Below are 10,282 nucleotides of genomic sequence, written 5' to 3'. Positions count from 1 at the left end.
AAAGAATGAAATTATGATATTTCCCAGTAAATGGATGGAACTAGAGATTATCACGCTAAGTGAAATAAGCCAATCCCCAAAAAACAAAGGCTGAATGTTCTTTCTGATATGCAAATTCAAATTCACAATTAGGGTTGGAGGAGGCAGCAAGAGAAGAATAGAAGTTCATTGGATTACACAAAGGGGAATGAAGGGAAGGGAGGGGGAATTGGAATAGGAAAAACAGTAGAATGAATCGAACATAACTTTCCTTGTTCATAGATGAATACAGGGCCAGTGAAACTCCACATCATGTATAACCACAAATTATTAAAGGAGGGGAGGTAAGATGAGAAATAAGATGTTTCCGAATATGGAAATTCAAAGCTGTTTTTAGTGTATTATTCAGACAGGGTAAAGGAAAATTGATTAGAATGGAGAAGGAGACATCCACTCAACCATGTAACAAATATTAATTGTGAACATTATACATATAAGGCCCCATTCAGGGCACAACACATAACTGTGAATTGATGGAGTTTGGAAAATTGAATGCCAGATTAGCATTATTACTATGAAAATGGAAAGAAAGATTAAGATTGAGAGCCATTGGGGAAGTTTGCCTGAAGTCAAGAGAAGCACTGATTGGGATGCTATTAATAGGAGGAGGGAAAGTGGAAGGGATCAATTTGGAATCTGTGTGGATTAAGGAGCAACACTGATGGATTAGGTTTAGGCCACAGTGCTAAGGATGGGGTGTTTGAGAGAAGATTTCTTTTTTCTGCTTTTCTCACTTAGGACCTCCTTCCTGTTTTGCTTACTTTCCAGAGAGTTGTTTGATTACTTGGGTTGCAGCCACAGGGGTCTCCTGACCTGCTTTGTCCTGGCAATAATCCTATTTAACCTCTTGAAAGACACAGAGAGCCATCACCATCAGAAAACCAGGCCAACTCCCATAGGATCAGAAGCCTCTTAGTCTCATTCTAAGGACTCCTGTGAGTTCCACTTGGCCAAGCACCTCTCACCAGGAGCCCACACTCCCGGTGGTGGGAAGCCTTACAGTAACAAGTTGGTATAGAATTTGCCTGGCCTGCTCTTCTTTGTGTGCATCTTTCTTGGGAACCATGAAGGGAAATTGTTCTGGCAGCTAGCCACTCTCATTCCTTCCCCAGCAGAGAGGAACCCAATATAATCTCCTCATCATGCAAGGCTCCTGCTTCCTGTTCCAACGTGTTCAGCCTGACCTCATGTCAGACTTAATCAGCCTCATCTCAACAGGCTTCCACATAAAACATGGACGGGCAATGAGAGGATAAGGTTCTTCACAGTAATGTGTTCCCTGCTGAGAAGTAAAGGTCCACTTATGAAAACCAATATGGAGAGAAAATGAGGACAAGGAAGAGAAAGTGACTAATAGAAGGAGTGCACCCATTCTGTTACAGGCAGTGCTTGATGCTTTAAATGTGTGATTTCACCTATTTCTCACCCTTATCTCATTTTACTTTGAAGAAAGCTGCTCAGCAATGTTAAGTGAGAATATCACATGAATCGTCACCATTTTGGCTTGATGGCTGTGTTTCTCCTTTCCTCTTCTTGTAGGTTAGAGTTTTACTACAAGCTAAAAAATTATATTCCATCATAATGGAGTCCACCTTTCGTGGCACTTCATACGCTGGTTCATACATAAATTGATGGCAAGAAAGGACTCTGGATTTTATAGAACAATACCATGTTGCCTGCCTTAGGAAAGCAACATAGATTTCAAATGTCTACTTCAACAATGAACTGCAAACAAACCAGATGAAATATTTCGCATTGTCCATTCAAATGATGATGAGCATTGGAAATAAATTCAAATTATATCCCATCACTATGTGAGATTAACTGAGTTAAAATCTTTGTGATAAACACACACACACACACACACACACACACACACACACACATTAGAACTTTCAGTCCTTTAAAACTCGGACGTGAATTTGGTTTTGGAGTTTTAGTCGATGTCATCATGGTTGTTGTTACTGCTTTCTCCAAGATGAATATAAATGACATACTTTTTAAATACTTCTTTAAAACTTTTTAAACTCAATTTTTCTTTCTAGGTATATATATATCCTTAAAAAGAGAGTTTCTTATACAACTTGTTACAAACATATTCCTTTTACCTGGACATTGTAGGCTTTGTAATAATTAAGCACAATCTACATTTAATTTGATCACACCAGACCATTTATTGAGGGTCATATTTATGCCTATGTCATCCCTTGGTATTGTGAATGCTATAAGTCTCTTTCTTCCTGTATTCAGAATCACTTAATCTCCAATCATTTAATGAAAATAGTAGCTATGAAACTGACCGTGAGGTATATGGAAACTCTCTGCAGTAGTCTTGCAACCTTTCTGTGAATCTAAAACTATTCTGAAACATAAAGATTATTAAATGTTAAAGAAAGACTTCATGAACTATTCCTAAGCACCTCCCTTCTGTGGAAGTGCCTATTTCTGGGAGAGGTTCTAAGAGGCATATTTAGAACCGTAGTTTTGGCATGTGCTGTGTGCACACATATCTGCTAGCTGTTAAGTTGGTTCCTTTGTTCCAGGAAGCCTGAACAATGTGAGATGCTTCCTGGTATCCCCAAAGAGCTAAGCCTAAAGGTCAAATAAAATCACCATGGACTTCCTGCCAGAGGGCATTGATCTAGCAGAGAATCTGCTAGAATTACTTAGGTTGGAACTCTCCAGTAGCAGTATTGATTTTTTTCACTCTTCTGTAGTCCTGACTTCACACTGCATGTTTTGGCCAACACATTGGACTCACACTGTTTTAATAGTGCTTGTATAGCACACAATTGCTATTTTGCTTAGTAAATAATATCCAGAGCACATGACCAAGCGAAATTCTCCAAGGGAATACATGAGTCTGTCATTAAAACTCATGATTTTGTGATCTTACAGTCTTCATAGGTAGTTAAAAACATACTCCCCAGTTCCCTTAGCCAAACACACTCACACAAACACACACACTCATAGGAACTCCAAATTCTGACACTTTTACAGAACACAAAGTATGTTTATAGGTATTTAACCTCACTTTAGTCTACCTTAACTAGCTATACAAGAACAAAGGGAAAATTACTTGAGTCATAAGGATGTTTATGATTAAATTGGGATCATCATTATTTTTCAGTTAGACCACTTTTTGATTAACAGTGTTATTGGATGACCTATTAATAACTCAATAAATAAAAAGATCATTTGGTATCCTTCCCATTAAAAATACTTTATTAGTCCTGAGGGGTAAATAATAGAAAAAAAAAACTTACTTACACTTAGAAAATAACTATTTAGTAGGAAATTCAAAACATTTACATAAAAATTTAAGTTGTAAGATAATAAAGCACTTAAAGAAGTCAGGAGTTCATGTTTACTTGTGGATCTGGAGTAGTAAAAACACATATATATGTTTGGTGCCTCAGGTGTGACTGATGCTCAGCTCTTCAGAAAAACCCAGGGAACCAGGAGCTTATGGGAACTATAAAGGAGAGATGTGAGCCTGCATCAGTCATTAATGATAATTGTATTTAAATACTGATTTTAAGCATCCAACACCTGAAACCTGTTGAAAATAACTCAGTATCATAACGACAACAGGAAGACACCAAATAGAGTTTTCCCAATAAAAAGTGGATGCCAGAGTTCATAGATTATTTCTCTGAATGTATTTCCATGTCGGTCAAATTGCTCCAATTAAAGTTAAACATGATGTCTCCTCTAAAAAAGGATGTGTCCAGTTGATTGCCCTGAGAGTCACATTTGAAGGCAAGATTGTAATGCAGAAGAATGATGTGGGTGTGCTATTGACATTGACAGCATCATACCTGGGCAGTGGGTGGGCAGTAGGAGCATGAATCAGGGTTCATGAACAACACAGGCTTCAGTAAAATTTATGGGTTCCCAGATTCTAAGAGAATCTTCAATATTGTGTCAATGGGGCATGGAAGCTGGACCTTGTACCCTCAGATCAACCAGTTTCTGGATATGGACTTTCCAGGAGGAGAAGAAACATCTTAGGAGAGGCAGATCCAACCCAATCCAGGTAATTCCTGATGAAAGTTTCAACTGTGGTCATACTTCAGGCAACAGTCCTATCACTGCATAGCAAACACAACAAAAATTTGCTTCCATGTGGGGAAAAACAAAAAGCGGATATGATAGACTGGCAGAGCTTTACCCTCAAGAAACTCTCAAGAAGCTTTGGGAGATGGGGACAGTTAGACAAACAAAACTCCATCAATAAAAAGCCTGCTAACTACTACCACCCAAGAACTCATAAAACATGATGGGTGTACAAAGTAGAGAATGTAAAATGACAGAAAAATATTAAGAGAGTTACTTCATACACACACACACAAAAAAAAATTCATAATTCTTTCTATGAATAGCAAAGTCCAGGGAAACTGAACCTTTGTCAAAATGTAGGCACCAGCACTGCTTTACCAAAGGAATACTTAATCCTTCAGCAGAGTCCATCCTGTAGAAGCCAGGTGTTATCTAAAATATTGACAATCTGAAGCACATTTTCAGAGGAAAAGTGGCTAACAAGAAATTGAACAGTGTTTCATTTTTCTGTTGGAAGGAGTGGGGCTTTAAATCAGCCAAGAATGGATTGGAATTCCTATTCTAAACATGGCCAGATGTGAAGTCTTGATTGGGTCAATGAACATCTCTGAAAAACAGTTTTTTTTTTTCAAGGAAAAATTGAGCTTAATAAGCATGACTTAAAGTGAAGATGGGTCCCAGCAAATGACAGAGTAAGTTAACATGGACCCTGCTTTCACTACAAACATAGAGAAAGTAGCCAAACAATGACTTTGAAAGACTTAAATTATCTAAAGTGCATTTTTTTTGTCTGTCATACAATTAAGGTAGATATCAATGACAAAAAGAAACTTCTCAACTACATGAAAATTGATCTCATATGTGTCTAAATGATACAAGGATCAAAGGGAAAAAAAAACAAAATAGAAATCAGAAAACCTAAGCTACAGAATTCACAGATGACATATTAAAACTGTTGCTTAATAAGAAATACATAGCCTATGTGTTTAGAGGGGAATATATTGTCTTCAATCAGTGCTTCTCAACCAGCAGTAATTTCACCCCTGCAGGGACATTTGGCAATGTCTGGAAACATTTTTGGTTGTCACAAGTTGTGGGTGCCACTAACATGTCCTGGGTATAGGCCAGGAGTACAGCTAACATGTTGCAATGCAGAGGACAGCTCCACAAACAAAGAACTGTCGGAGCCAAATGGAAATAGCACCAGGGATGAGAAGCCCTTTCTCAAATGCCAATAGTAGAAAGAAAGAGAAGAGAAAAGAAAGAAGGCTAGAAATCAATGTAAAGTAACAGCAAATCAAACTAAAGGAAATTAGAAGAAAAACTAAGGAACTAGGGAAGAAATTAAATTGATAAATCAATGAAGTAGAAACTGGATGCATAATACAGAAAATCAAATGAGTTATATATTGGTTCTCTGAAATTATTGAAAAGCCACTATTAAATCTGATTAATAAAAAAGAAAATTTCAAATACTTATATATGAGGAATTAATTCTACATACATTAAAGGCAAAAGGTTATTATGAGCAATCTTGTGACAATAAATTTGACAGTTTTGATTAAATCAATAATTTTTTTCTGTGAAATAACCACTTAGTGCTGAAAAGAATTTAAAAAATCATTTGTACAGTCCAATATCTTTCAATAAAATTAAAATTATTGATGGAACTATAAAGTAATACAGCTATTTTATCAGTATGACAGTTCCTAAAAAGTTAAAAATAGAACTACCATTTGATCCAGTAATCCTACTTCTAAATACATTTGTCAAAAAATTGACATCAGCATCTCAAAGAAATATTAATATTCTTATGTTCATAATTATGGAATTCTAGTAGCCAATATATACAACAACCTAAATATCCACTGATGGATAAATGGATAAAGAAAATGTGATAGTATCTACAATGGCATATTAGTCTTAAAGAAAAAATCCAGCCACCTGTGACATCATGGATGAAGCTGGAGAACATTGCACTAAGTGAAATTAACCAGACATAGAAAGACAAATACTTCACAATTCTAAATACATAAAGTACCAAATACAGGCAAACTTAAAAGCAGAGAATAGAACAGAGGTTGACAAGGATGGTGAGATCAAGGAGAAGTTTTTGTTTAACTGGTAGAAAGCTTCAGCCACACAAGATGCATAATAAATCCTAACCTCTGATACACAATGTCCTACCTATATTTAATGATACCATGCTGTGCACTTCCAAATTTGTTAAGAGTTCACATCTCAGGTTAAAATTTGTTAACAGGATAGATCTTTTTTTTAAACCCATGAAAAAATTTAAATAATTATCCAGCTTTTTAAGTGCAAGGCTTTTTGCATATTTCCAAGTTGTATATTTAATTTAAATATGATTTCTTTAAAAACACAAAAAAACCTAAAACAATTATTGAATAAATCTAAAGAGGATCTCCAACCTAGGTAATCTTATTGGTGAATTTGTCCAAACATTTTAGAAAAAAAAATTACTTACATTACACTTTCTCCTGCAGAGAAGAAGGAAATATATCTCAACTCTATGACGTAGTAGAGCTTTGATACCAAAAAATGAGTGAGGAACACTAACCAAAATTCTCCCATCATCACAGTTTCAAATATTCCAAGGAGACATTTTAAAAAATTCATAATATTATTAAATAGTACATCATCATTAATTCGGGTTTATTAAAAATATGAGGGTATTTTACTATTCAAAGTTAAATTTATACATTAATATAAAAATGAAAATTAATTATATGATTATCTCTAAAGATTCATAAAAATACTTAGCTAAAAATCTATTCATGATTTTTAAAAAATTCAACAAAATAAAATTACAGGGATTTTAATAAACAAATGAACAATATTTATTAAAATCTACCATAGACATCATATTTAATACCAAAAGTTTTGTAGTTTTTCTCCTGAAATGTGACATAAATACAAATTATCCCTTCCATTTAATATTTGAGGAATCTCTAAGCAGGGCACTAAAATAAGAAAAACAGATGACAATCATAAATACTGGAAAAGAAGAAAACTGTCAGTAACTGTGATTTTGAAAAAAATTCAAAAGAATTTACAGAAAAATGTTAGAATTAATAATTGCATTTATGAAGTTGCTATATGCAATGAGTAATTTTAAAATCAGCAATAAAAACTACCAAATTTAACAAAAATCATATAACTTATAGTAAATACATTTCATTTCTATCTAAAAACTATACAATATTGATAAACAAATTAAATAAGACAAAGGATAGGTGAATATAATCTTCACTTATTAAGTGACTCAATATGATATATATTAATTTCTTAGCAAGTGGATCTATAGCTTTAACACAATGACAATATTTTAAAAAGCACTCTAGAAAGTTATTAGCTTTATTTTGCTTAATTTGGTTTTACAGAAAAATTAGTGAGCTCTTTCTAAAATTCATATGGCAATGTAAAGGCTAAGAAGAGACAAAGCACTGTTAAAGTACAGAACTGGGTATGTTAAATACCAATACATATTAAGGTCTATTATAAAGACATAATAATATAAAATGTAGTAATAGTCTTTCAATAAATTATATTTGTTTAATTGACTATCCATGTGGGAAAACATTTTAATTTCTACTCATACATAAAAATATTTTGTAGATAAATTACAGATCTAATTTTAAGTGCTAGATCAAGAAAGTTTTAGGGAAAAGAAAAGGAGAACCTTATAATGATACTTTGAAGAGTTTTCCTTGAAGAACATAAAATTTGCTAACGATGATGGAAAATAAAGTTTAATTGTACTTTGTTGAATTTAAAACTTTTGTTATTAAATTACAACATTATGATTGGTGGGTCATACTGTGAAAAAATTTACGAATATATCTTAAAAAGGATTTGTATTTTGAACACACGAAGAGAGTCCATAGTTCATTAAAAAAAAAAAAAAAGAAGAAGAAAGAAAACAACCAAGAAAGTACAGAAAGGAAAGGTCTTGAATAGGTTCTTCACAAAAGAGGACATTCAAATGGCCAACAGTCATAGAAAAAGTTGTTTAAGACTAATATCCATTAGTCTTCAGGAAATATGCAAATCAAAACCACAGTCAAATCTACTCATACATTCTCAGAATGAATGGAATGAAAAAGGAAATTCCCAGCATTAGCAAAGAGACACAGCAGCCAGAGATCTCACCAACAAATGCTGGAAAGGTAAATTGGCACAACTACTTTGGAAAACCTCTTAACAGTACCTACAGAATGAATCTTCTATAACTTCACAACTTAGAGTATAATCTCTAATAGAATTATGAAAATTTGTTCAATAATTGACAAGTAAATACATGATAAATGACAGAAGAAGTGTTTACAATAGCAACAACAAAACTACCAAAAGCCCCTCAACAGTACTATAGACAGGTATATGCTGGCATAGTTACACAGTGTAAAAACATGCAGAAATTAAGAATAAATATCTACAACCACAAAGAAGTAAGTATATGGATGGATCTCACAAATGATGTTTAACACACACCACACACACATGCACATGGCACAAATAATATTTGTGCTATTTATACAGTACTATTCATTTTACATGAAATAACAACAACAACAAAAAGGATGGAAAAAAGCAATTCAACACTATCAAAAGTCAGGTTATTGGTTACCCTGAGAGAAATCAAGATTTAAAATAAGCTCATGGGGCCAAGCATAGTGGCACAAGCCTGAAATCCCAGCAGTTTTGGAGACTGAGGCAGGAGGATGGCAAGTTCAAAGCCAGCCTCAGCAAAAGCAAGGTGCTAAGCACTTTTGAGACCCTGTTTCTAAATAAAATACAAAATAGGGCTGGGGATGTAGCTCAGTGGTCAAGTGCCCCTGAGTTCAATCCCCAGTGCCAATAAGTAAACAAATAAATAAGCAAGCTCAAGGGGCCCTCATGGGGGTCCTGGTTATTTTGTTTATCTGGGAACTATTTATGGTTTGTTCAGTTTGTAGAAATATGCTATTTAATTCCTTTGTACTTTGAACTTCAATAAAATGTTTAAATATCATAGTGTTTATTACAAACCAAAATGATATGAACAAAGTACAAACAGAAAAGCAAGAAGATAGAAATTACATATAGCACTGTGCAAATAGAGGCACAAGAAGGTGAAATATAACAATAAAGTAAGAAAAATCATTTGAACAAAAATAAAAAATGATATTGCTTAATGTTGGAAGGATCAATTCATCAAAAACACATAACAGTTACATATGGGTATATGCCCAATAACAGTGACATAGAAAAGCCAAAGTAAGGGAGAAAACAGAAAACTCTAAATCAAAGCTAGAGAATATAACACGACTCTCAGAGTTACTTATATACTATTTAGACCAAAAAAAAAAAAAAAACCAGTAAAGTCATGACAATACGAACCATCTCTGCCACTCCTTTAACAAAATTTACATTTATGAATTAACACACCTTGCAAGTAGTGCAGAATATATGTTTCTTTGGGGAACACATATACATGAAACACATTAGTTTTTCATGTTTTCTTCCTTTAAGGAACACATATATATCCTTTGAGGAAGATACTAATATTAACTTAAAGAGACCTTATGCTTGAGCATATTTCATGGTTGATCTCTATGAACAATGGAGTTAACTTAGAAATTTAGAAACAATGTGAATAAATGCTTCATGTTCTGAAAATTTTAAAAAGGCTTCGAAATAATCTGTGTATGGAGGAACAAATACAGTAGAAATTCAAAAATATTATAAACTGAACTCATAATATATCAAAATTTATAAGATCCAGCTACAGTAGTCTCTCCAGGGAAACATGTAGCAATGCATTAGTAGGGAAAGAACAGTTCTAGAATCAATTATCTGCATGCATATCTTAGCATGACAGAAAAAGATGAGTAAATTAAGACCAAAGTAAGTAACAGGAGAAAATAAAGCTGATTGAAAATTAGTGAAACAGAGGAGAGCAAGATCATTTTAAAGAGCCTAAAGTTGCTAGTTTGAAAATGTTTATATGATTGATAAACACCTATAAACACTGATAGATATTGAAATATGAAATATCTCTACATATTGTAGTGATATTTCATTTAGCTTAGATGAAGTTAATAAGTTTGAGAATGGTATAAGGAAAATCTGAATATACCTAAATTTATTAAATAAATTGTATTCATCCTCAAAAATTGAA

Source organism: Ictidomys tridecemlineatus, chromosome 13 (assembly GCF_052094955.1).
Source record: "Ictidomys tridecemlineatus isolate mIctTri1 chromosome 13, mIctTri1.hap1, whole genome shotgun sequence".
Taxonomy (NCBI): domain Eukaryota; kingdom Metazoa; phylum Chordata; class Mammalia; order Rodentia; family Sciuridae; genus Ictidomys; species Ictidomys tridecemlineatus.
The sequence above is the reverse complement of the archived record's forward strand: the minus strand, read 5'-3'. Positions refer to the sequence as shown.